Here is a 27481-nt window from a genome sequence, read left to right as displayed (position 1 = left end):
TGGTATCATTGGTCACAAGTTAAACCTTGCTTAGTGAATGAACAAAATGATAATGACGGCTTATGGCCTGATATTGAGCACTGTTCATCCATTAGCTTTAAAGATTGGGAACAAAGAAGTGAATCAATTCAGGAATCAATTCCATTGACATTGATTAGAGATGGTTGCAAGTTATTCTCGATACCCAACGACAATGGTATGCTTATTTTTAATTTTACTTGGCATTTACCAAGGAAGCCAAGCTTTATGGACTCCTCGAGTTCAAGAAATCAATCGGAATGCTACTCTGAAATCTGGCCAACATTTTAATCTACCCTTTATTTCCAAATGGGGATTATGGGATTGGGTGCCACGTAATGATAAAGATCTTGCTAAATATCGTGAGGACATCTTTGGAGGATGTAACTTTTATCATAAATGTTACAAAAGCAGAGTAATTTGGCCTGTGAAAGACGGGGGGTATTCTGGTAGTGCTCAAAGACGAGAAATTTGTTCAAAAGGACAATGTGAAGTTGTGGGGTTAGACCTCATAACGTCTACTAATGTGGAAATTAATTTCATTCTGAATCGTACTCACATGCTTACAATATGGGATTCGTTGGCCCAAGGGTGTATTTATCCCATAGTGTTGCCATGTGAAGGGTTTCTAAGGGATACTTCCTCGGGGACAACAAGATTCAAGGGAAATTATGTACGAGTATGGCATTCAGAAGATGAGAATGAATATTGTGAGACTGAACTAGAAACTGGGGAAATTGGAAGGTGTTTTTATCTTTCTGCGGAAAAGACAAACAAAGCTAAAACATGCCCAAATACAACTATTGCACCAGCTCATGGTATTTTGTTAGCAAAAGAAACCAAAACCTTGATAAATGAAGCCCACATGGTGCGGCAACGCATAAATTATAACTTGAAATCCCTTCTTACTGTTTTTGATCAGTCTTATTGTGGAAATTTCACACAAATAAGGGGTTGGTTGGAAAAAGAAGTTAAATATTATACCTCTGGAGATCCTCTGAGTAGTAAAAATCGTAAACCTCGAAGTATATGGGGAGACATAGCGGGGGTGTTTGGTTCTGTTAATTCAATTAGCAATACCGCTCAAATTAATCAACTAAGTGAGTACACTCAGTGGGTGGGAACAATGAGTGGGAAAGGACTCACTAAGGCCCTTCAAGGTACTCTACATATTATAGCAGCGGGTCAGCATCTTAATAATGCTGCAAAGGAATTGGCAGATGCATTAACAAAATCGTCTGATTTTGAGACGCATCGTGCGGCGTGTTTATTTTTAGCCCAGAATTTAAAGGATCAAATGGTAGAGGATATTCAGGTTATTCGAATGGGTCAAGTTCCTGAACGGATAGCGGAATCTTTGTTAATGGTTTTCGGTAATCAACTTAATTTGACTTCTGCTAAACATGTCCCGTTAGTTAAAATTGGCATTAATGAGAATTCGTTGTCAGGTTCTGGAACATTACCTTTGACTATGATATGGCCTCAATATGGGAAGCGCAATATTATGACAGTTAGGCGATTCCAATCAATGGGTGTTAGACAAGGAAATTCAGTAATTAGATTAGGAAGGAATGGATATTGGGCTGAAGGTGAAATGCCGATGATTTCTACCACAGACTGTTGTGTTGAGGAACATGAGTGGGTAATTTGCTCATGCTCTGCAATGTTTAGTCTATCTCTTAATGGTTCTGCAGTTTGGGAAGTAGTTCCTTTAGATCAAGCCACAGGTGCATGGCAGGTGTCAGAAGCACAGTGGTGCATATTACATGATGGAAAAAGTGAAAATATGATATACGGAGGGAAGTTGTGTCCAATTCCTCCTGATCCATTTTGTCTTGAGATTCTCTATCCTCTTCACTTGGGTGGAATTCATGTTCCACATGTGCAATTGTTGCAGTTAGAGCCACAATGGTGGAATAATGATTTAGTAGAAGAAAGGAATTATGAACTCTTTGAAATGGTTAGAAGAGTTAAAAAGAGTGTTAAAGCAGCTCAAGAGGAGGGAATTCAAGCAATGGGTCATGTTATCGTAGCAAACGGAATAGCTAAATTGATGTCTGAGAGAAAATTAACACAAATTCCGGGAAATCTATCATGGTCGGAATGGATAGTTTTGACTATGGTAGGTGTTTTGCTGTTTCTGTTAACAATACAACTCATCATATGTGTTACTAGAAGGAAGAGTACCAAACCTGTTAAGTTGAATATTATTAACCAAAAGGATAGAACCGAGAATGGGATATACGGAGTGAAATAGGAGATTTTACACATTCTACACTACGAAACACAACCTCACAAACAATGAACACCCGCTTACTGATTTACAACCCTAAGGGATAGGATCCTTTAACATCAACATTTATTTTTGTTTATTATTTTAGCACGGAACTGAAGGAGTTAATTACTTAACGAGTTCAGGCACGGGCAGAAGATTTATTACTTTTTCTTTTCTTAGATGATTGGGGTTCATTTTAAATGCTTACACATAGACGTTAAATTACACATAGCATGCGGGGACATAACATGGGTTGGGTTTTTCGTTTTCCTTTCTGTTTCCATTCTTCTATCCTTTGTCTATTTCTTGGTCTGCTATTTCTTCTCCTCACTATCACTTCAATAGGTTGGCCACCTGGGGATGATGGTGTGGAACTGACGGCCGTAGTTCCAGTGGAGGGAGATGAAGACTAAAATTTCATCTTTGAATATAATTTCATTAATTAATATTATGTATCTGTATTATTATTCTTTATTTAGTATTCATAATAAGTTGTATTATCTTATGAAGTTTAAAATGCATGAGTAGACTATAGATTGCATGGACACATGTGTTTAAGGAACATATTTTAGACACAAGGAGGGTAGCTGGGAGGATTATGTATTCTGCTTAGAGGTATGTAATGTTCACTTAGCAGAGAGTTCCAATGATGAATATACTTCAAATGTGTACAGTTGGTATGCTCTTTGCAAGAAAATGAATGTTTCAACTGATGCAAATGTACCATTTGTATACCACTAATGTATACACTGAGAAATAGTTTCTTAATGTGGAAAGTGGATTGTACCATGTGCATATACATTTCATTTTAAGCATAAGCAATATGTTTTGTTACCTTACAAGGAAGTTGTAAGACTCTCTGTGATGTATAAAAACTCAATCTTACTGTACTACAGCAGAGAAACATGGAGGCATGACTGGGTGAGAGGAAGGAGAAACACGAAACGCATAGACCTGGCATGAATATAACATCTTCTCAGAGTTTCTCTCCTGACATATAAGAATAAAAAATCTTTCTTGGCAAGATAACTGGTGTCTGGTCCCGTGAATCAAATAATAACGGGGAAAAGGCTTAATTCCAAGTCTACACCCTCCTCCATCCCCAGCTCCTCCTCTCGTCAGACAGTATGGCATTTTGATTCCCCTTGAATCAGAATAAATTCTCGAATTATGTTGTACTTTAAAATCTTGAATTAATGATAACTGCAATACATTCATGTTGGTTCTGTTCTGTTTACCCTAAGGGGGGTTATTGCTGCTCTTATCCATCCTATGCTGCATGGGTGCGCAATGAGTTCTTGCCCAGAACAGAACCATACCGTCAATCCTAACTGTATGCAATTGCCAATCGTATTTGACGATAGTGGTCCTGACAGAATTCATTTCGTTAAGCAAAATGTAAAAGTGCCTATTTATGCGAGTTTGTCATTGTACTGTTTTGTTGTTGTGTTTTTCATTAAGAATAATAATGAACCCACCATTTAAGCAATTGCTGCACCCGAATTGCTGTTAATTTGAAAATAAATGCGCATGGCCATTCATTACGGTGCGTGTACACTGGCGCAAAGAGTTTTCAGTTCATTCTTATGGAAGTTGAGCTTGACACTTTAAGTTTGGATGCATTTTCATGTCTATGTTCAAAAACGTCTCGGTTACTGATGTAACCCTCGTTCCCCGAAGGAGGGAACGGGAGACGTGACGTCGACGTGACGACGTTAGGGGATCACTTCAGGGAGCCCTATCAACTTCGAGTATCTAAGAACAAGCCAATGAACGTTGGCGTGCGTGAACGCGTCACGCGCCCCCGCCCCGCAGCGCGGGTATAAAACAGGAAGCGGGCGCGAGCACCCACCGTTTTTCACTGAGGAGCCGAGTTTAATGACGGCCGTACAGCGATGGTCAGCAACTGTGGCGGCGGGACGTCACGTCTCCCGTTCCCTCCTTCGGGGAACGAGGGTTACATCAGTAACCGAGACGTTCCCCTTCAGTCGCTCACGTTCGACGTGACGTCGACGTGACGACGTTAGGGGACCCCATGGAAAACGCCATCGGTTGCTGCCACATCCAGTGCCCTACGCAAGACTCTCAGACCCCCAAAGCTGGGGCGGAAGACCTGCGTAGAGGGAGAACCTGCTGTTCCACATACCCACGCAGTGAACTCTTGAATAACACTGGGAAGCATGCCTCTCCAGGGGAGAGGGACGCTGCGGAGCCACATCCTGCCCGAAGGGAGGTACCATGTGGAGAATACACATATGGACTGGCCGGTTGGGGCAGTGCAACATATGGAATGTCACTGGGGTGGCTCCACCTAAGGAGGGGGAGGCTACACCAGACAGTGACAGCAGAGCGAGCTCTGCCAAGGGAAAGACACGGGCTCACCGCAGGGAGCTGATCGTGGAAAATACTCATATGGGATCGCCGCAGGGACCACACATACGGAACCCAGCCTAGCACAAGTTACACAAGCATACGAGCAGTAGGCCTGGCGTCGGACGCTCCGCAACGTCCAACTGCCGAAGGGGTGTGGAGGAACTCACAGGGTTCACCTGGGTGGGGAACTCGACTGGAGCAAAGAGCGCACGTATCCGCTCCGTAGAGGGGAGTGGCGCAGCAAGCCGACACTAGAGCGGGAACTTCGGTGTTACCGGCTGGTTGAAGCGAGCACACAGGAAGAAACCGGCTCAACACGTAGGCTATAGAACCTAGCGAACGTGTTAGGTGTCGCCCAACCCGCAGCTCTACAGATATCTGTCAGCGAGGCGCCGTGTGCTAGCGCCCAAGAAGAAGCGACACTCCTAGTGGAGTGGGCTCTCAACCCGGGCGGACAAGGCATGCCTTGGGCTTCGTAAGCCAAGGCGATGGCATCCACTATCCAGTGGGCCATCCTCTGCTTGGAGACAGCCTTTCCCTTCTGCTGGCCTCCGTAACAGACGAAGAGCTGATCTGAGGTCCTGAGGCTTTGCGTTCTGTCCACGTACAAACGCAGAGCGCGGACGGGACAGAGAAAAGCCAGGGCTGGGTCTGCCTCCTCCAAAGGCAGCGCTTGCAGGTTCACCACCTGGTCCCGGAAGGGAGTGGTAGGAACCTTGGGCACGTATCCGGGCCGGGGTCTCAGGATCACGTGAGAGTTATCCGGGCCGAATTCCAGGCACGATTCGTCGACCGAAAATGCATGTAGGTCCCCTACCCTCTTGATAGAGGCCAATGCAACCAGGAGAACTGTCTTACAGGACAAGATTTTTAACTCAGCTGATTGCAGAGGCTCAAAGGGTGGTCTCTGAAGAGCCGAAAGGACCAGAGACAAATCCCAAGAGGGTATAGAGAGTGGGCGAGGAGGATTCAGTCTCCTCGCTCCCCTCAGGAACCTAACGATCAGGTCGTGCTTCCCCAAGGACTTACCATCAACAGCATCGTGATGTGCGGCAATAGCGGCCACGTATACTTTAAGGGTGGAGGGAGACAGCCTTCGCTCCAACCCATCTTGCAGGAAGGAAAGCACGGCTCTGATCGAGCATGATCGGGGGTTCTCCTCGTGAGAAGAACACCATTCAACGAATAGGTTCCACTTCAATGCATAGAGGCGCCTCGTAGAGGGGGCTCTAGCGGAAGTGATGGTGTCAACTACCGCTGGGGGTAGGTCACCTAGAACCTCCGCGTCCCGTCCAGGGACCAGACATGAAGCTTCCAGAGGTCTGGACGCGGGTGCCACAGGGTGCCCCGTCTCTGAGAGAGCAGGTCCTCTCTCAGAGGGATGGGCCAGGGAGGGGCTGTCGCGAGGAGCACTAGTTCCGGGAACCAGGTCCGGTTGGGCCAATACGGCGCAACTAACAAGACCTGCTCCTCGTCCTCCCTGACTTTGCACAAGGTCTGTGCCAGAAGGCTCACTGGGGGAAACGCATACTTGCGAAGACCCCGGGGCCAGCTGTGTGCCAGAGCATCCGTGCCGAGGGTCCCCTCGGTCAGGGAATAGAACAACTGGCAGGGGCGGCAAACAGATCTATCTGTGCGGTCCCGAAGCGCCTGAAGATCAGCTGGACCACCTGGGGATGGAGTCGCCATTCTCCCGGTAGCACCTGCTGCCGTGAGAGCTCGTCGGCTGCACGGTTGAGCAGGCCCGGAATGTAAACGGCACGAAGCGACCTCAGATGCTTCTGACTCCAAAGGAGGAGATGGCGGGCGAGTTGTGACATGCGGCGGGAGCGTAGACCACCCTGACGGTTGATGTACGCAACAGTCGCAATGTTGTCCGTACGGACCAGTACATGCTTGCCTTGTAGCGACGTTTTGAAGCGGCCCAGCGCAAGATGTACTGCTAACAACTCGAGGCAGTTGATGTGCCAATGCAGTTAAGGCCCCGTCCACAGACCTGAAGCTGCATGCCCGTTGTACGTGGCCCCCCAGCCGGTGATAGAGGCATCCGTGGAGACCACAGAGTGCCTGGACACTTGTTCTAGGGGAACACCTGCCCGCAAGAACGAAGGGTCCGACCACAAGCTGAGAGTTTGGCGACAGTGCGGGGTTACTGGAACCCGGCACGAGCCACTCTGCCACGCCCATCTCGGGACTCGATCGTGAAGCCAGTGTTGGAGCGGTCTCATATGAAGCAATCCGAGCGGCGTTACCGCGGCTGCAGATGCCATATGCCCCAGGAGCCTCTGAAACAGTTTCAGTGGTGCCGCTGTTCTGCGTCTGAGCGTACTCACGCAGTTCAACACTGACTGGACGCGGGCCTCGGTGAGACGCGCTGTCATGTTGATCTAGTCCAACTCCATACCGAGAAAAGAGATCCTCTGCCCGGGGGTGAGTTTGCTCTTCTCCCAGTTGACCCGAAGCCCTAGGTGGCTGAGGTGACTGAGCACCAAATCCCTGTGTTCGCACAACTGCTCTCTCGACTGGGCGAGAATAAACCAGTCGTCGAGATAGTTGAGAATGCGAACACCACGCTCGCACATGGGAGCAATGGCCGCCTCCGCAACTTTCGTGAAGACGCGGGGCGACAGGGCCAGCCCGAAGGGTAAGACTTTGTACTGATATGCCCGTCCCTCGAACGCAAAGCGAAGAAACGGTCTGTGTCGAGGGAGAATCGAGACATGAAAGTACGCGTCCTTCAGGTCGATCGCTGCAAACCAATCTTGGGGACGGATGCACTTGAAAATGTGTTTCTGCGTAAGCATCTTGAATGGTAGCCTGTGAAGGGACCGATTCAGGACGCGCAGGTCCAAGATTGGCCGTAACCCACCTCCTTTCTTGGGTACAATGAAGTACGGGCTGTAGAAGCCGGTCTTCATATCGGCTGGAGGGACCGGCTCGATTGCGTCCTTCGCCAGTAGGACTGCAATCTCCGCTCTGAGAACAGGGGCACTGTCCGCCAGAACACGGGTGAACAGGATGCCCTTGAAAACAGGGGGGCGCCGGGCGAACTGAATCGCATAGCCGAGTCTGACAGTACGGATGAGCCAGCGAGACGGACTGGGAAGCGTTAGCCAAGCTCCCAGAGACCGAGCAAGCGGGACCAACGGCACCACAGACGTACCCGGAGTGGGGCAGCGTGACGGAATGCAGGGACCCGACTCGGGCGGCATAGCGGCCCGGAGTGGGGTCTGAACGTGTGGTGCAAGACGTACCTGCTTCCGTCGGAGGGCAGAGTGAGTGTGCGGAGGCGACAGTGCATCCAGGACACAGCCACTGCTGCCCGCTGGCGATGGAAGAGGGGCTCGGGAGTGACAAGGCATAGCGTCGTCGACTGCCAAGCGCGCCCTCTTGGGGCCCAGAGGTTTCAGAAATTGCTCTTTCTTTGAAAAGGTGGGTACCACTGACCCGTGGGTCAGTGGCGGAACAAAAAGAAAAGGAAACAAAGGATTCTCCACCCGGCCCTCCACCGGGGGAAGGAGTGGCACGTCCGCCATCTCCTGAAGAGCAACTTGATCCACCTCTGGGCCGCCCGTCTCAGGGATGTTTGCACCGGCGCTTGCCTCCTGGCTTGGCAGCGGCCTGGACGGGCGGGGTCGACTTCCTGCGGCTTGCTCCACGCTGAGGTCTGGATGATGGCTGCTGCTGGGGCCTAGCGGGAGCGGAGGACGCCGCAGGAGGCCGACCTCGGCGACGAGTAGACGGAGGAGCTGCGGCCGGCGGGCGGGTGGGAGCAGCAGCGGTCCGCCGGGGCAGGATGTGTCGGATGGCCTCCGTCTGCTTCTGTGCGGCCGAGAACTGCTGGGCAAAGCTCTCGACCGCGTCGCCGAACAACCCAACCTGGGAGAGAGGGGCATCCAGGAACCGGTACTTATCGGTGTCCCTCATGTCCGCCAGGTTGAGCCAAAGGTGGCGCTCCTGGACCACCAAGGTGGACATCGCCTGACCGACTGAACGTGCGGTTTCCTTCGTCGCCCGGAGGGCGAGGTCGGTTGCCACACGGAGCTCCCGGAGGAGCTCTGGGTCAGAACCACCCTCGTTCATGTCCATGAGCGCCTGGGCCTGGTGGACCTGCAAGAGCGCCATGGCATGAAGAGCGGAAGCAGCCTGTCCACAGGCCTTGTAAGCCCTCGCCGTTAGACCGGACGAAAACTTACAGGCCTTGGACGGGAGGCGTGGGTCACCCCGCCAGGAGGAGGCGGATGCCGGACACAACTGCATCGCGACAGCCCGCTCCACTGGGGGGATCCCCACATACCCCTTAGCTGCCCCGCCGTCGAGGGTGGCGAGGGGAGAGGAGCCACTAGGACGGCTTCGGGCACTATACGGTGCCTTCCACGTCTTAGAAAGCTCCTCATGCACCTCCGGAAAGAAAGGTACCGGGGCGGCGCACTGAGAACCAGCACGGCCCGCCCCAAGAAACCAATCGTCCAGCCGAGAAGGTTCGGGACGTGGTGGAGGATTCCACGCAAGCCCGACCTTCTCGGCGGCCCGGGATAGCATAGCGGCCCATTCTGGATCCGGCTCGGACAACGCTACACACCCCGAAGGGGGCAACGCAGCCGAGTCGTCATCTCCAGATGACCGCTCCCCCTCCGATGCTGCGATCGACATCTGATCGTCAGCTGGTGCCCCAAAGGAAACGACTGGTCGTTCCGGAGAAGGACCGAGCCGTTCGCAAAGGGGCGCCGATGGCAACAGCACATGAGAGGCGTGAGGGGCCCGCGGAGATTGCCTCGGCGGGGGAGCCCTCACGGTAATCCTCAGATCACCCTGGTCATGCGCCGAAGTAGGCCTATTCTGCGGGGCAGAATAAGCACTAGATCGGGGCATAGGCGAGGGGACTGCACCTCCCTTGAGGTAAGCGAGTCTCGATCTAAGTGCTGTGATAGTCATATTCCCCAAATGGGAACATGAACTATCCACAAAAGCTGCTTCAGCGTGCCGAATGCCCAAACACGAGATGCAGCTATTGTGGCCATCTGCTGGCGCCAGGGAACGACTGCATCCAGAAACGCACAAGCGGAATGACATCTTGAAAAAGACGCAGGGTCCGCTTGTGTTGCTCTTTTAGTAAAATAAAAAAAGGAAATTGCTCTCAAAGTGCTGAGGCGCCCAGGGGTAGCCACTGTGTGGACACACACACACACACACACACACACACACACAAACAATAGTGCTGTGAGAACAGCAGTTGAGAGCTGCACTGCTCGCGGCCACCGCTGATCGCGCCGTCACACCAACACTGGAACAGAGAGATCTTCCTTGAAGTCTTCAAAGGCGTTGAATCTTAGACATCAGTCACAGGAAACTCGCGCTCCGAAATGAAAGACGGTGGGTGCTCGCGCCCGCTTCCTGTTTTATACCCGCGCTGCGGGGCGGGGGCGCGTGACGCGTTCACACACGCCAACGTTCATTGGCTTGTTCTTAGATACTCGAAGTTGATAGGGCTCCCTGAAGTGATCCCCTAACGTCGTCACGTCGACGTCACGTCGAACGTGAGCGACTGAAGGGGAAACTTTGATTTCAAACTGATTTTTTGAATGAACATCTTCCATTGGTTAGACAAGCAGACAGTCTCACAGCTAATTCAGAGCCATTAAGTCAATGCTGAGCAGATCTAGGGCTGGTCAAACAAACACAGCAATGTTTTGAAAGAGCTAAAGAGGCACAACCCACCAAAGTTTTAGATATAGTTGTCTCTTTAAATTATGCTAAAATAGACATATTTTAATATTAACAAAAAAATTAGACACACCAGCTTTAAAGATTGTAAACATATTAATTTATAAACCACTGGTATTGGTAAATGCAAGAAAAAGAGAGCTATAAAATGCTGGACGTGTGAAAGAAAAAAAAAAGTTATAGAGACAATTATGTTATGAACAGGAATCAGACCATTACGAGAACAGGCACATATATGCAGATATCCTTGAAAAAACGGCTACACTTCAAACGCTGTACTTATGAGGCTCAGTAAAAGTACCCTGAAAGAAATCGAAGGAATGAGAAACAAAACAAAAAAGGGGGGAAAAAAATCAGGAAGGCCTGGAAATGAGTCCAACTCATGCATAACTTCAAACGCACAGTCTTCAAAGTTGCATAACATTAAAAGGCAAGCGTTTCTCTCACTCTTTCTCTGTGCATGCTCAACATCAACATCAAAACACACACAGAGGGCGAAGCCTCGCGTCTCATCACACCAACTCACTCACACACTCTCAGTCCTTCTCAAACTACTTCTGATATACAGTACACACACATACACACACACAGTGGGCCCTATCTTGCACTCGGCGCAAATGACTTTGTACACTGACGCATGTATCATTCCTATTTTGCACCCGCGCAAAGCGGACTTTTCCCTCCACAGACACACGTCGGTTAACTAAGAAATACACTTGCGCTCCCCGGGGCGGTTCAGCGCAAAGAGGAGGCGTGTTCCGGCGCAAACTTTCCCTCATGCTATTTTGCTGTTCTATAAAACAATTGCGCCACTGACCAGAAAAAACTAGTCTAAAGTCAGTGGCGCGTTGCGCGTTGTTCATTATGCTATTTTAAGGGCGCATGTTTGGCCATAATCAATGTAGCGTGTGCACAACGCGCATACACGTTGATTCTCTCATCTAAGCAGCATTTTTCATTTTTGCAAATCATACATTATTACGATAGATAGATAGATAGATAGATAGATAGATAGATAGATAGATAGATAGATAGATAGATAGATAGATAGATAGATAGATAGATAGATAGATAGATAGATAGATAGATAGATAGTTAGATAGATAGATAGACAATTTATTATAAAAGCATACATGTAGCTTACACATTTACCCAAATTATCACACGCCTGTTTAACAGAAGTCAATTTGGGTGGGTTTCTCCATCCCCAATGTCACTTCTCTGTGTTTTACGGCCCTGACGAGAACGTTGCTCTCCTCGGCTGTGAACCGCTCCTGGCGCGCGCCTGGCAAATCCGCCCTTATAATAGGAATCCGCTTTAGAACAAGCGCGCCTGCTCTTAAAGGGAATGTGAGATGACGCTCTGATTGGTTTATTTCACGTTACGCCCAAACCACACCTATGAATAATGAAGCTACTTCAGACCAACCCCTTTTAGATTTGCGCCAGGCGCAAGAGGCATTTATCCCGCCGGGAAAATAGCAACAGCGCCGGGATCCGCCCACAAAGTTACTTGCGCTTTGCGCTTTGACACTTGCGTTTCAGATCGTTAAAATAGGGCCCAAAGTCTCTGGCTTTAGCAATTCCTCTGCCCCTATACGGTCTTCTAGTTTCCTTCTGTGCAGGGTGTCTTGTCTTCTCTTGTCCTTTTGGTCCATCTGTTTTGTCCCATTCCATTGTTTTGATTGTAGAAATTTGACTTTAGAGGCTACATTGTAGAGATTAAATTGTTACCACATGCCAGTTTAGTGGCATGATTGATGATGAGGGGCATGACAGTTGTCTCAGCCAATAACAGATGATCTTTCTTATTTTGCACGCAAAAATTCTGTAAATATTTGGTAACACTTTAGAATTCTGTTTCTTACTTACTGCATAACTAATAGAGAATTATTGAAGAACTAATAGGTAATTCTTCATTAACTACTTCTTCACTACTGTTAACTACCAAGTAAGATGTGTTAAAGGGTTAGTTCACCCAAAAATGAAAATTCTGTCAGTAATTACTCACCCTCATGTTGTTCCAACCCCGTAAGACCTTCGTTCATCTTCGGAACACGAATTAAGATATTTTTGATGAAATCTGAGAGCTGGATCACTCCTCCATACTAGTCCATAGGCTTCTTCAGGGATTGAACTTGCCGGCCTTGAAAAGTTATTAAAGACATCGTTAAAATAGTCCAAGTGACTACAGTGGCTCAATCTTAAGTTTATCAAGCGACGAGAATACTTTTTGTGCGCAAAAACCCCCCAAAATAACGACTTTATTTCAACTATTCATTTCCTTCTCTGTGGGCCTCGAGTCAGTTCACTAGTGTAATAGCGTAAGCTTCTGTTGTTGTACGTCACACGCATGACCAGCGTCGGCCAATAGTGAGCCTACGTGTGACGTAGCTCTACGGAATCACACTACGTTAACTGACTAGAGGCCCAAAGAGAAGGAAATGAATAGTTGAAATAAAGTCGTTATTTTTGTTTGTTTTTGCGCACAAAAAGAATTCTCGTCGCTTGATAAACTTAAGATTGAGCCACTGTAGTCACTTGGACTATTTTAACGATGTCTTTAATAATTTTTAGAGTCCGGCAAGTTCAATCCCTGAAGAAGCCTATGGACTAGTATGGAGGAGTGATCCAGCTCTCAGATTTCATCAAAAATATCTTAATTCGTGTTCCGAAGATGAACGAAGGTCTTACGGGGTTGGAACAACATGAGGGTGAGTAAATACTGACAGAATTTTCATTTTTGGGTGAACTAACCCTTTAACTAATCAGTATGTAATATAATTTTATGATTGTGTTAAGTAACAGTTAGTAAATCAATAACTAATGAATTCTGTCATACCTCCTGAAGATCTACTACTAATTATCTACTAATTAAGGTTCAAGAAAAATAACTAAGAAGTAACTAATGAACAGTCATACAAAACTACATTGAGTTGTGACCTTTCTTATTAACCAATGTTATTAATAGAAGTAGCAATTTTAACAAATACATATAATGTTAAAGTTAAATGTTTGCCTGTGTGGTTTTGTGAGTGTGTTCTGTAAGAAATCAACTTCAGAAAGGAACCCCACACAAGTGCTTTGCCATAACTAACCTCAGATTAGTTTTATATTTTATATACAGTATGTGTGTGCCTCAGCATAGAATGCCATTGAGTAAATTCATGTATTTGAGGCAACGACTCAAATATAGGTAACTTATTAGTAATTAATAAATAATTATTAGATAATTCTTCAGGAATTACTTAGAACCTGGAACAGTATTCTAAAGTGAAAATATAGGGAACCCCTTAATATTTAATAAAGAATTATCAAATAATTATCCATGAATTAGGCAACTGATAACCTGAAACAGTGTTCTAAAGTGAAAATATAAGGAAATTAATTGTTAATTAGTAAAGAATTATTAGATAATTCTTCAGGAATTACTTAAAACCTGAAACAGTATTCTAAAGTGAAAATATAGGGAACCCATTAGTAATTAATCAAATCAAATCAAACTTACTGTAAAAAAAACACTATGAATGTAACGTACATTATGATAAGTTTTGCTAATGAAATAAAAAGTTATTTGCAGATCAATATATCCTATAGGTAAATGTCTGCACTTATCTTTCTTATTAGGGCTGAAGAATGACTACAACTTTTTACTTTTCAAGTACTTTAAAAATGAATTAACTTTGTACTTTTACTAAGGTAATTTTGAAAATGAATAGGCCTAATTATAATTTTACTGGAGTAATATTGTATTGTGGTATCTGTACTTTTAATCAAGCACTTGATTTGTGTACTTAATCCACCACTCCACTTCTAAAATAAAATGGATTATTGTAGTAACTGTGTATGACTGTTCATTAAGTTACTTCATAGTTATTTTTCTTGAACCATAATTAATAGTAGTTCTTCAGGAAGTATGACAGAATTAATTAGTTATTGATTAACTAACTGATACTTAACACAATCATAAAATTATATTACATACTGATTAGTTAACACATCTTCCTTAGTAGTTAACAGTAGTGACTTAAGTCTTAATAAAGAATTACCTATTAGTTCTTCAGTAATTCCTTATTAGTTATGCAGGAAGTAAGAAATATGATTCTGAAGTGTTACCAAATATCCTATTGAAGCTGACAGTTAATCGTGCTGACAGTAAGTGTAGCAGACAACGAGTTCAAATACAGTTTTGCAAGGTCAACGTACAATTCTAACTCAGATAGCAGGAGAACATTTTCACACCAAGCTCACCCAAAAATGGCAGCCCATGTCCATGTCAGTTCTGTTTTTAATTGTAGTAATGATGCAAGTCTAAAACATGAAACAAATGAAGAAAGACATGTTTAAGTGAGGTACTTAAGGAGGAGGACTCTGATTGGTTGGTGTGTTGTCTTAGCTTAACCTCAAAATGGATACATGGGGGTCACGCTAACTCACACTAACTGTTTCTCCCACACAAACAGTATCGCTACATCCATATGCACATGTAAACTCACACTTGCTGTCACATGCACATCAATGCTGCATTTAGTGCCTGCTCAATTAAACATAAAACACTTCAGAAAAGCACCCATCCACCCACACAGGTTCTCTTACTATCACACACAAACCCACATACAAACACACTCATGCCCATGTGAAATGAAAGCGAGGTGTTTAAAGGCAGCCACACTTTGATGTGTGTGCGTTCATATCACAGCGTCAGTGCTCCCTTTAAACATGCTAACGGTCATGACTGATTCATTGACACAATTCATACATATTTCTTCACATGTGCTTGGTACACATTCTGTAACTCCTTCTCCTCAAATGCTACAAATCTACTAGTCAATACGTATATGTGAGCTTTTGTGTGTCAAGAATAAAATTAATCTGAAGTGTTTTTATTTATTAGTTTTAGTTTTTTTTTGTAGTTTTTTTAGTACTTCAACTTGAACTAAGCAAAAATGAGAAATGTTGCTAGGCAACCAGCCGAAATAAAATATATTTTATTGTATTTCAATGAACATTCATTTTATTTCAAGTAGGAAAATGCTTTTGTTTTGTTTTATTTTTGTTTGAGTTAATGACAATATAACCCTGCTTCAAATTTATTTTAAAAATAAAATAAAATGTCAATTTTGGTAAATATTTTTTTTAAGTCAGCGTGTCAGTGAATTTCTTGCTCAAGTCTCTCAGTGTGGGGTTTTTTTGTCACCAATGAGTGGAAAACCAGGAGTAAAGCTGGAGAAAAAAAAGTCAAGGAAAAAGATAATGTTTATTGTTTTTTTATTGTAATGTATCCTTTTAATTTTACATCAACATTACTTTTATTAGCATGTATATTAGCATTTATTAATCTTCATTACTGAACATTGTTTGTTCATGTTAACTACTGTGTTGACATCCTTAATTATTGTAAATTGCTGAAAATAGTGACTTTTCTCCAGAAATATTGTCGCCTCAATTTAAAACTGATTCATTTTCAATGTCATAAAGTCATCCTGGTGGCAATCAAGCTTTTAATGTTTTATATATATATATATATATATATATGTGTGTGTGTGTGTGTGTGTGTGTGTGTGTGTGTGTGTGTGTGTGTGTGTGTGTGTGTGTGTTCAATATGCTTTAAGACAAACCATGTACAAATTCATAATTCAACACCATTTTTGAGTATTTTCTCATGAAAACTGCAGTGAACCAAAGACAGTCTCAAAAACGTGGGTTGAAATCGCTGGTGTTTCTGACGTCTCAAACTACCTTGTAATCAATCACGTCAACGTGTGATCGTCAACGAGTGGATCTCTGAGCTAGTGTGAGTGAATGAGTGGAGGCGGGGCTAATTTGCATATTCATAGAACCGCGTATACCCGGGGGGGGGGGGGGGGGGGGGGGGGTGAATAACTGTTCGTCTGTTATAGGACAACTTAGTTTGAATAAACAAGCAGACACTGATTAGCTAATGGCTCTACGTTTATTTAACATGAACAGCAAGACAACTAGAAGTGAATGTGCTTTCCATTAAATGTATCACACAGTAAACAAATCCTTAACTAACAAAACAAACAAACGTTGCAATGAACGTGCTTTTTTTTTTAATAAGTCACACACAACCTTAACGAAAAAACTTTGGAATGAACTTTGCAATTTAGACGCGCAAACTGCGTGCCGGTGCGGTGAGACGTGCATGCTTGGGCAGATTCGGCTTGAAGTCTATGATTCGGACGCGGCGCCGCGCGCGCTGTTACAAAAAAAAAGCCGTGCACACAGCTCATAGATATAAACACACAGCCAAGCCAAATGGGGTCTTGCCGGTCTTGCGCACCGTCATTTTTGCCGCGCGCACCTTCGCGATCGTGCGGACGCGTCGAGTATAAACAAGACTTTACTCCGTGTCAGCGCGCGCTCTGATCGGTAAAGGTGCACAGACCTCTCCCGAATCATCTCCAGCAGTAGCAGCCTCCGTTTCCCTCTTAAGCTGATATTAGTATTTAAACATTCTCTATGATAAAAAATGTTTGTAAAAAATATTTTAATAGCACGGTTTTGGCGTTTATAGAGTTCTAATGACGGTGTTCAACTATAACCGTCGGTCTCACGGTTATATAATAACCGTCACACCCCTACACACACTTTGGGGTTTCACGTCTTATGGGACTTTCCAAGACATAATGATTTTTATACTTTGCAAACTGTATATTCTAATATACATAATATATTAGAATATTCTAACTGTATCTCCTAACCTTACCCCAAAAACCTCACTATCACAGACAACTTTCTGCATTTTTAGATTTTCAAAAAAACATCACTAGCCTACTTATAATGAATAAGCTGTTTTCCTTGTGGGGACCAAAAAATTTCCCCACAACGACAAGGATTTCAGATATTGCCATCTTTATGGGGACATATTGTCCCCATGGTGTGAGGTTTACCTGAACCACAACACACACACATAGGCTACTTGGTTTCGCTATCTTTGTGGGGACTCTCTGTAAGCGTAATGGTTTTCATACTGTACAAACTGTATATTCTATCCCCTAAACCTACCCATGACAGAAACCTTTTTGCATTTTTACATTTTCAAATAAGCATCATTTATGTTTATCAATCCATTTCCCTTGTGGGGACTGCTGGCTGGTCCCCACAATGTTGATTTCAGGTTTTACTATCCTTATGGGGACATTTGGTCCTCACAATGTAGGTTAAACAAGTACACACACACACACACACACAGCCCAGAGGATACTCTGGAATGCAGACTCCTCTCATGGTGAATAATATTAAGTGTCATATCATGAATAAATCAGTAGACGTACATCAGTGAAGTGACAAATACACAGAACGAGAGAGAGATTTTTCAAAACACATTGGCAAATGTTACAGTGAGGGCAGTTAAAGCAGCAGAAAGGTCGATGGGCAGAATGAGGTCAGGATGGGGGACGGAATAAAGGGCAAGAGGAAAAGGAAACAAAAAACAAGAAAGAGAACTAGCAAGCAGAATTAAAGTCAGACATATTTCAAGGACAGTTTACAATAACTATCTATGCATGTGGAATAAAATGTTCCCATCAGTCAGAGCTCTTGTCAAGATACAAACAAATAATTTTAAACAATTCAGTCAATACATTTTTTATAAAGTAGCCTTGGTATGTACAGTACACTACAAAATAAGAACCCTAATTTTGTGACGAGTGTATTTGTTATACATATATTTTACAATCATATCCCAGCTTTACCGTTTTTTTTTTTTTTTTTTGGGGGGGGGGGGGGGGGGGGGGGGGGGGGTTGTAATTAGCTGCACACAAATGGCTTCAGCTATAAAGAGACAACATCTTTTAAGATGAAGAAAACTACATAAAAATAGGGGCCGTGTTAATATGAAGGATTGCATTGAAGGAAATTGTTTTTTTTAAATAAATGTATACTGTAAATGTAAAATGAACAAATAATGTAGTGGAAGACAATTACCAGTACCCTTTCCATTTTTCGACAGATATTTTATAACACTTTATAACAATTTATTTTTTGTTTATAAAAAAATATTTTATTTTTTTAAATAAAACATAAAAAAAAAAATCACAAACACAATTTTCCAACAAAACACTTCATGAAAAGAAGGTTGATTGGTTTGAAATAATATTATTCGTAATTATTTTGGTTGTGAAACTTTAGTGGTTAATTTCCCCCCTTGTGAAAAAGAAGTGTACTTGTATTGTATTGAATGTACACTTGTATTGAAGTAGTATACCTTTTAACTTGCATTTAATGTAATGGTAATGAAATAAAATGCTACTTAATTGTATTTAAAGTAACTACTAACTTTCATGACTATACATAAGTACACTTTTTAAAAAGTGCACAGTAAATGTCAAAGTAAAATTTTTACTTTAAGTACATTTAACTATTTTTTTAATCTTTTGTTGTACTTTAAAGAAGTACAGTTATTGTGCTGTGTTGATACTAAAGCACATGTGAAGTACTTTGAGTAATTTGAAGTAAATTTGAACTATAGTGAGTTATACAATATTACATTTAAAGTTAATATATTTTAAATGTTCTGAATTACAACTTACTCATTACAAATGTGTAATGGCCAGTGTTGGGAAGGTTACTTTGGAAATGTAATAGGTTACAGATTACACATTACCCCATTTAAAATGTAATAAGTGTAATAAGTGTAACTATTTCAATTACTTTATTAAAGTAATGTAACTGATTACATTTGATTACTTTTCTATTTTCCAGCACTGGTATGTTCTCTTTCATAGGTTCACTCAACGCTGCGTGGGAACGCCCTCTGGGTGTGCCGATTGTCTGAAGCCCTTATAGAATCACGCCAATTCATTGGGTGAGGGTGCGGGCGCCGCCCCGACGCTCTTGCGTCGTCATATTATATTAGCGCGCGTGCGCCATCTGCTCCTTAGATTTCTCTGCCTTCACGAAGCGGCCATCTTAAGCCCTTCGGTCTCGGTTTTTCTGGCCCAAATAATTTGGATTTATCATCAGCATTCTTCATCTGCACTTCAGCGACTGCGAATAGTGGAACTCAGTTCTCCTTGCGGTGAAGTGCCATGGAGTTTCGTCGTTGCCCGCCGCCATGCGTTCGCTTTATTGCGAACGACGACCCTCACAGTAAGTGTGTTAAATGTATGGGTTTTTCGAAATGCGCGCGAGGCGGTTTTAGGCTTGTCTAAATGCAAGTTTTCTGACAACCTGCTTCTCAAAACCCTCCGCTCTTGGCTCGCATTTTTTGAGAAGGAGTCATTCGTTCCCCCCCATCGCGCTCCCGAGGCTGCCGAGGCCTCGTTGGAATCCGCGACCTGGGGTTCGGATGTAGAGCTCGAGGATATAGAGTACGAGCAGACGGGCCAGGCCCTTTCTCTCCCTCCCTCTCCCGAGCACGCACGCAGTGTTCGGCCAGTCGATTTTTCGCATGATTATTTATGCCCCAGCCCGAGAGCACGCGAGACGGTTTCTTTCGGGCTGGAAGATATTATTTACACTACAGCGTCCGACTCCGAGGATTTCGGGCCTGCTTTAGCTACTGACGGTCTCCCGCCTAGCGGCCAGGAGGCGTGGCCTACTGCGGCCTACACGGAGCTTATCGACGTGCTTTCGCGCGCTACAGCGAAGCTCTCTATCGACTGGCCCGACGAGCCCCGCGAGTCACAATCATCTAAACTCGACGAGAGATTTTTAAGTAGCCCTAATTCTAGGCCTGAGCGGAGAAAGCTGCCCTTTTTCAGTGATCTGCATCACGAGATCTCCAGATCCTGGAAGCAGCCTTTTTCCGCGCGTCTAACAAACGCGGCAGCCGCTGACTTCACCAACCTCGTTGGTTCTGTGGAGCAGGGCTATTCCGCCATTCCAGCGGTTGAGGACATGTTGGCTACTCACCTCGTCGTCTGCTCCGTCGTGGAAATCTCGCCCCCTCCTTCCCTCTAAACCGTGCAGGACTACTTCCGCCCTTATCGGAAAGTCCTACATGGCAGCTGGTCAGGCAGGCATGGCCCTACATACTATGGCCATCCTCCAAGCCTACCAGGCGGATGTCTTGAAGGAGATGGAGGAGGGAACAGGAATTACGCCAGAAGCTGTCAAAGAGCTTCGTAAGGCCACGGATCTGGCCTTAAGAGCCACCAAGCACACCGCACGCGCTATAGGTCGTTCTATGGCGGGGCGATTGCTGCAAAACGTCACCTATGGCTCAATCTCACGGAGATCCGTGACAAAGAGAAGGTTTTCCTCTTGGACGCCCCAGTTTCTCAATCTGGACTGTTTGGGGAGGCGGTCAACACTGTGGTTGACAAGTTTCGGGCCGCAAAATCCCAGTCAGCTGCCCTCAGGCAGTTTATGCCCAGGAGGGCTAGGGAATCCTCTAACCCCTCCCCGGCTCAACCCAGAGAACGTTCGTCTCATAGACCGGATTTTGCCGCTAGGAGAAGTGACTCGGCTCATCCCCCTGCTACGGTTTGGGGAGCCTGCGGTCGCCCGTTTCCCGGCCAGCGACCTCATAAGCGCCTAACAGACCCTTCGCTCCAGCCTCCTCGAATCGTTCCTGACCCGCAGGTCAGAAAAAGGAGAGCTTCCCCCGATTTACGAGGTTGGGACAGACCGTGCAAGCGTTTCTGCCCACCTCTCACTTGCTCTCCTTCTCTAAACCTGTCACTTTCGCCACCCAGCGTGTTTCGAAGTGCAGTTACTACTCAACCTCGTTCAAACCGTCTGGCGCAGGAGGACGGAGACGCGTTCAGCTTTCTCCCCTTGCCTCCGACGCGTTTGATACCTGCCGCTCGCATCCTCGGAGACACTTTCGGTTTTCATCAGGAGCAGGCAGACCCTATGATCTTGATCAAACAGGCAGTGGTACCTCCCACTACGTGTCAGGACGTCAAGTGCTCTCCTTCACGTTGGACCACGCCACCCCACAGGAGTCAGCGCGTCGCCCTAACACAGGTATGTCCGCCGCATTGCAACACTCCACTTCCTCTATCTCATTTCTTTCAAGAATGGAGGCGTCTGCCAGGGGTATCGCCTTGGATCCTCCGCACGGTTCAGCTCGGCTACACACTTCAGTTCTGTCGCCAGCCCCCTTGCTTCAACTGAGTCTTTCCAACTGTAGTCAACAGCGCCTCAGAGGCTTCTGTACTACAGCAGGAGATTTCGTCCCTTCTCCTCAAGGGAGCAATAGAAGAGGTTCCTCCGAAGGAAGTCGAGCAAGGCTTCTTCAGCCGTTACTTCTTGGTCCCGAAAAAGGGCGGAGGTCTTCGACCGATACTAGACCTGCGCCGGCTAAATTTCTCCCTTTACAAAGGGAAATTCAAGATGTTGACGCTGAAAGCTATCATATCTCAAATTCGAGCAGGGGACTGGTTCGTGACAGTAGACCTGAAGGATGCATATTTTCATATTCAGGTCGTACGGCGACACAGGAGGTTCCTCAGGTTTGCCTTTGGAGAGAGGGCGTACCAGTACAGGGTCCTTCCCTTTGGTCTCGCTCTAGCGCTGAGAACGTTTACAAAGTGTATGGATGCTGCTCTGGCTCCGTTGCGGCTCCAGGGCATCCGTATACTCAACTACCTGGACGATTGGCTCCTTTTAGCCTACTCCAGGGAATTAGTGACTCACCACAGGGACATTGTCCTTCGTCACATTCAGTCTTTCGGCCTGAGGTTGAACACAGAAGAGTGTTCTTACCCCAACTCAAAGCACAGTTTTCTTAGGGGTGCGCCTGGATTCCGTTTTGATGCAGGCCCGTTTGGCTCCTGCCCGGATTTCCAGTCTTTTGACATGTTTGGCTCGCTTCACGCTCGGCCATCGTGTTTCTGTGGGCACTTGCCGCAGGCTTCTGGGTCTCATGGCCGCAGCATCCCCTGTGCTTCCCCTAGGGTTGCTCCACATGAGACCGTTTCTGTGGTGGATGAAACTCTCAGGTGCCCGGTCCACAGGACCGGCTCTTCGCCTGTTGAAGGTGTCGCGCAGTTGCTTCCGTGCCCTTTCAATTTGGCAGGACCCTCTCTTCCTTCGGAAAGGGGTCGGCATGGGTGCAGTTTTCCGTCGCCAAATGGTTACGACGGACGCCTCTCTGACCGGCTGGGGTGCGGTTTTCGAGGGCAGGCCAGCATGTGGGGTCTGGAGAGACTCTCTCTTGGCACATAAACAGCTTGGAGCTGAGAGCTGTTTCCCTGGCCCTTCTTCACTTTCTCCCCTTTCTCGAAGGACACCATGTCATTGTCAGAACAGACAATATGGCGGTAGTGTCTCATGTAAACTGGCAGGGGGGTTCACGGTCACGCACCCTGGACAGGCATGCGCGCCACCTTCTCCTGTGGTCTCAGGGCAAGTTCCTTTCACTGAGGGCAATCCATGTTCCTGGGATCCTGAACCTCGCAGCAGATTTTCTGTCGAGGCAGAAGCTCAGGTCGGGGGAATGGATGTTGAACCGCCGAACAGTAGCCCTGATTTGGGAAGTGTTCGGAAAAGCAGAGGTGGACCTCTTTGCATCACAGGAGTCGTCCCAATGCCCTCTTTGGTTCTCCCTGAGCCCCCCAGCACCATTGGGGATAGATGCATTCGCCCACCCATGGCCGATGCAGAAACTTTATGCATTCCCGCCTGTCAAGTTGATCCAGGCAGTTCTGTCCAGAGTGAGGGAGAGCAGAGCCCGTCTCCTACTTATAGCCCCATTCTGGAAAATGCTGAAAAAAATGCTGGAAAAGTGCTGGAAAAATGCTGGAAAAGTGCTGCAAAAATGCTGGAAAAGTGGGCAGAGCCCAGCGGAGATAGAGGGGACGAACTGAGACCGCAGTGAGGGATTGATTGACAGCTGCTGTCAAACTCGCTAAAATGGAGACCGACTGGAGTGACGCAAGTAGCTTTGCAACAAAGCGGTCATTTGAAGTATTTTCTTCCCCACCTTCATCTGATTTTTCTGCCTTTTAAGAGGGCCAAATCTGAGGTGTGTGGTCATATTTTGGCTTTTACAAAAGTCCTGAGGGAAACTTAATCGATGATGGTCACCCTGTCTGCAGAACATGCACAAAAAAGTCGCTGCAATGCACTTCAAAATGTTGTTTTGAGTTGAAATATTTTATCTCACTCACTTGAAATAAACGTGAAGCTTCCACGAAGAAAAGTTCGCATTAATGTTTTAAATCTTACCTGTTTATAAATCCATTTTGTACAGCGTACAAAACAATCGTCCAGACAAGATGATCACAACAATATTATCAAACTCTGTAAACAATAAATTAACTCTGATTTTATTTTCAATACAATCAAAAACGGAGACGCAAGACGGCAAATTGTATTTGAATGAAACGAGAGAGCGCGTCCGTTGTGATGCATGGATTTGCACTGTGTTTATAATGCGTTGCTATTGACGACGGTCAGAAGGAAATGCCACAGAATAGAATCTTGCCTTAAAAAAAGTGCATAGAGCTGCTTTTTTTATTTGTTGTTTGTTGATTTTCAAATGTAAAACTATCCTGATCGTTTTCAATACTCCAACTCCTGACTCGCTACAGTAAGTTCGTTTTGACGGAACCAGATGCTTTTATACCAGGGGCTGCCAAGGGCGTGGTGAGCTCGCACCAAGGGCGTGACAGAGTTACGTCAGAGAGTATCCTACGTCAGAGAGTACCCCTACTGCAGGAGCTTTCCGTTTAACCTGAAGAGGGCAGCACTCATACGTTTTTACACCATATATTTGAAAATTAAAACACTTTATCCAAAAATGTACTCGAATCAAAGAACAGCATTTATGAAGCTCCATTCTTACAGATCATTAACTAAAAAAAGTTGTTTCAGTGTTTAGTTACCCTTTAAAAGGCATATGTAAGATTTTTGGATCAAAAAATCCAAAACTCAATAGAACAAGGTTATATATTTTGTTGATTTGTTTACTCACATTATCCCAAATGTTTCTAAGAACGTTTAAATCCAGAGAAAGCAGTTTTAACCAGGACACAAACCGTGTCCACGCGTCGCCTATCAATGACATTATACTCGCGTTACCCTCGATTTCCGGTTTTATTTTTGTAGAATCCATGGAAACACCAAAGACGCTTTAATATATTATGTGTTTTATTAGACAGATCAGCAAATGTTTGGATACATTTATCGACAAACAAACTAATTGTTATACAGCTCAGCACAGTTAGTCTTTTTGTTTAAATCTCGTTTTTTTTATTTCCCACGAGCATGGCCAGACTTACCTTTGGGCTTGACTGGGCCCAAGGGCCATGCCAGTAGGGGCCCCCCTCCATTACCCGTTTTCGTTTGTTTGTTTTGTTCAGTTACATCCCAGATATCCAGAAATCATTAGCCGCATTTCCACTGTCTAGTGGAAAGGGCACAGTGCGAGCGAGGGCTATAATCAGTAGTGACTTGAGCGCTGGAAAACAAAATCCAATACACTATAGTGCGCACGTGCCGAAAGCGTCTTTCCGCGCTCACAGAGAAGTTTGAAAGGGTAGCCTATAGTTTGAAAGACGGAGCGGAGCACGGAAAATGAAGTATACCCGGGCCTTAATATCCTCCGACCTTATTGGAGTTTTGATCTTCTCTCAACTGAGAGAGCACATCCTGCATTATTTTGTATTATAATGACTATTTAATATTAGCCTACCACTAAACTTTGACTATAGGCATGTTGCATATTAATTGTTCTAGGAACCTCAAAGCATATTTGAATTTTTGTGTAATTTGTGCTTCTCCATAATGATGGTTTGTAGCATAAGTAGGGCCCAAACATAACTCAAGCCCAGGGGCCCCCAGCCCCCTAAGTCCTGCCCTGACCGCGAGTACCATATTTACCATGTCTAATATTGCTCTAGCACTGCAGTGTGCAACAAGTGTCTCATATAGTAACCGCCGAGCGAACGCATTTAGAGTAGCATAATAACAACTTTCACCACACACAAATGTATCTAATATGATAAAACAGCGCTACATTACGCCACATACACATGACCGGAAGCGGCATCTGCGGCATAACAAAAGCTCCACTGCTCTCGAGCTGTGTGTCGTGCTTGTCTCTCATTACATTAGCAATCGCTCCAACGTCTTTCGTAACGCTAATAAATCTTTAATACATTACCGGTCATCCATGAATATGATTTCTGCCCAAGTCCTGTCGTATTCTTCACCGGCTGTAGCGGTGAAGACAACAACTCCCATGATTCCGCGAAATCAAGGCGTCATCAAGCTACGCCCTTGTCTTGAATAAACGACCTCTTGTGGCAAAAAATTACATATAGTGTGCCTTTCTGTTTCACAGACAGGTCTGGTCTAGTCATTTTACACTGAACCTGTACCGGACTACCTACCTGTGGAAAACGTACCTGTGCATCAAACTGTCTCGTTGTCATCATCTTCAGTCTTCTGTGTGTCATTGTCTGCCAGTCTTCAGCCCGCCAGCCACTTCTCTTCACTACCTGCAACAAGATAAGTCTTTCATTCACATGTCAGTATCTCCATTACGATCTCTAATCAAAAGACTTGCTTGCTAATCACCTGTGTGTCATTCAATAAACTCCATTCAGATTTTGCCTGTGTTTGCAATTTTCTGTTCCATGGACCATGACACATGTAACTAGTTACTACTCCCCAACACTGGTAATGGCAAATATATTAGTATCAATAGAGATGGCATTCCAATATGTTTTAATTTACCATAAATGCTTGTCAGGACATCCGGCAGTAAACTTCAACCATATTCAATGTAATTATGAGATTACATGTAAAGACGTACTAAAGTCCTACTTAATTGGATCAAAAAACTTGCATCTTAAGTCTATTCTGTTAAAGTATATTATTTCTGTATTAAAGGGATAGTTCACCCAAAAATGAAAATTCTGACATTTACTCACCCTCAAGTTGTTCCAAAACTGAATGAGTTTCTTTCTTATGTTGAACACAAAATATATTTTGAAGAATGTTGGTAACCAGCCATTGACTTTTACAGTATTTTTTCCCCACTCCTATGGAAGTCAATGAGTGCCGTCAACTGTCTGGTTACCAACATTCTTCAAAATATCATATTTTGTGTTAAACAGAAGAAAGAAAATCATACAGGTTTGGAACAACTTCAGGGTGAGTAAATTACGACACAATTTCCATTTTTAGGTGAACTATCCCTTTAAAGTACTCTTTTTAAAAGTATGCTAAAGTGTTCTTTTTATCAACGGCATAGTTAATGTGATTCTCTACACTTGTGGTTGCTCTGTTAGAACACCTAAAAATCACCAAAATACCAGCTGATTAAAAGTCATTGTAAAAAGTGAAGTTAGTTCTAACAGCATTTGAGCACAGATAAAACTTGCTGTAATATTTTGTGTCCAATACAAGGAAATTCATTTTTAGTTGTCACTTAAGTGTCTAAATAATTTTGAGGCCACTGTATGTAGCCGAACTTAAGTAATGCCAAATGATTTTGACTGAACTAAAGCAACGAAAAAAGATATTCAGTCGAGACTCTGGATGAAAATGTTTAAATAAATGATAAAAACATCAGTTTGTGAACAGCAGGTGCATTCTCAATGAGGGCCACAGGGTGTAGATATAGCTTCTGTAGATGAGCACCAAGATGGTGGTGATACGACCGGGTCGGCGTCTACTATGTGTGTGTGAGACAGACAGACTGCAGGTTAATCCCGCCTGCAGGCAAAAGCATCAAACTTTCAGAGCCGCCAATCAATTATTCAGCCCAGAGCTCATCAGAGGCGATCACAGCACCAGAAGAGAGTACACACAACAAAGACTGAAAACACACACTGTCCCACACACAGACAGATCACACACACACATACAGATAAACGACAGGATAATTAAAAGTCAGCTTCCATTCAGATTCAGCATTCATAGACTGCCTTTAATTGAATGTATTTGTATGCTGTGTGTGAATTCAGAGGAGGCCTGAAACCTCAGCTCTCTTCACACACTCTTACACACATCTTCGCCCACCCACTAACACACACACAAACATGCAAATTCCACCACACAAAACACCACAAATCTTCATTCACACACACAAGCAAATCACAAATTATTTTTCTTCATATTCATGATGGCAACCGAACCGAGACCACTGAATGTGACTTTTTTTCT

This window comes from Rhinichthys klamathensis, unplaced genomic scaffold, assembly GCF_029890125.1.
Source record: "Rhinichthys klamathensis goyatoka isolate OS25496 unplaced genomic scaffold, OSU_Roscu_1.1 h1tg000225l_1, whole genome shotgun sequence".
NCBI lineage: Eukaryota > Metazoa > Chordata > Actinopteri > Cypriniformes > Leuciscidae > Rhinichthys > Rhinichthys klamathensis.
This window is presented reverse-complemented; position numbering follows the sequence as displayed.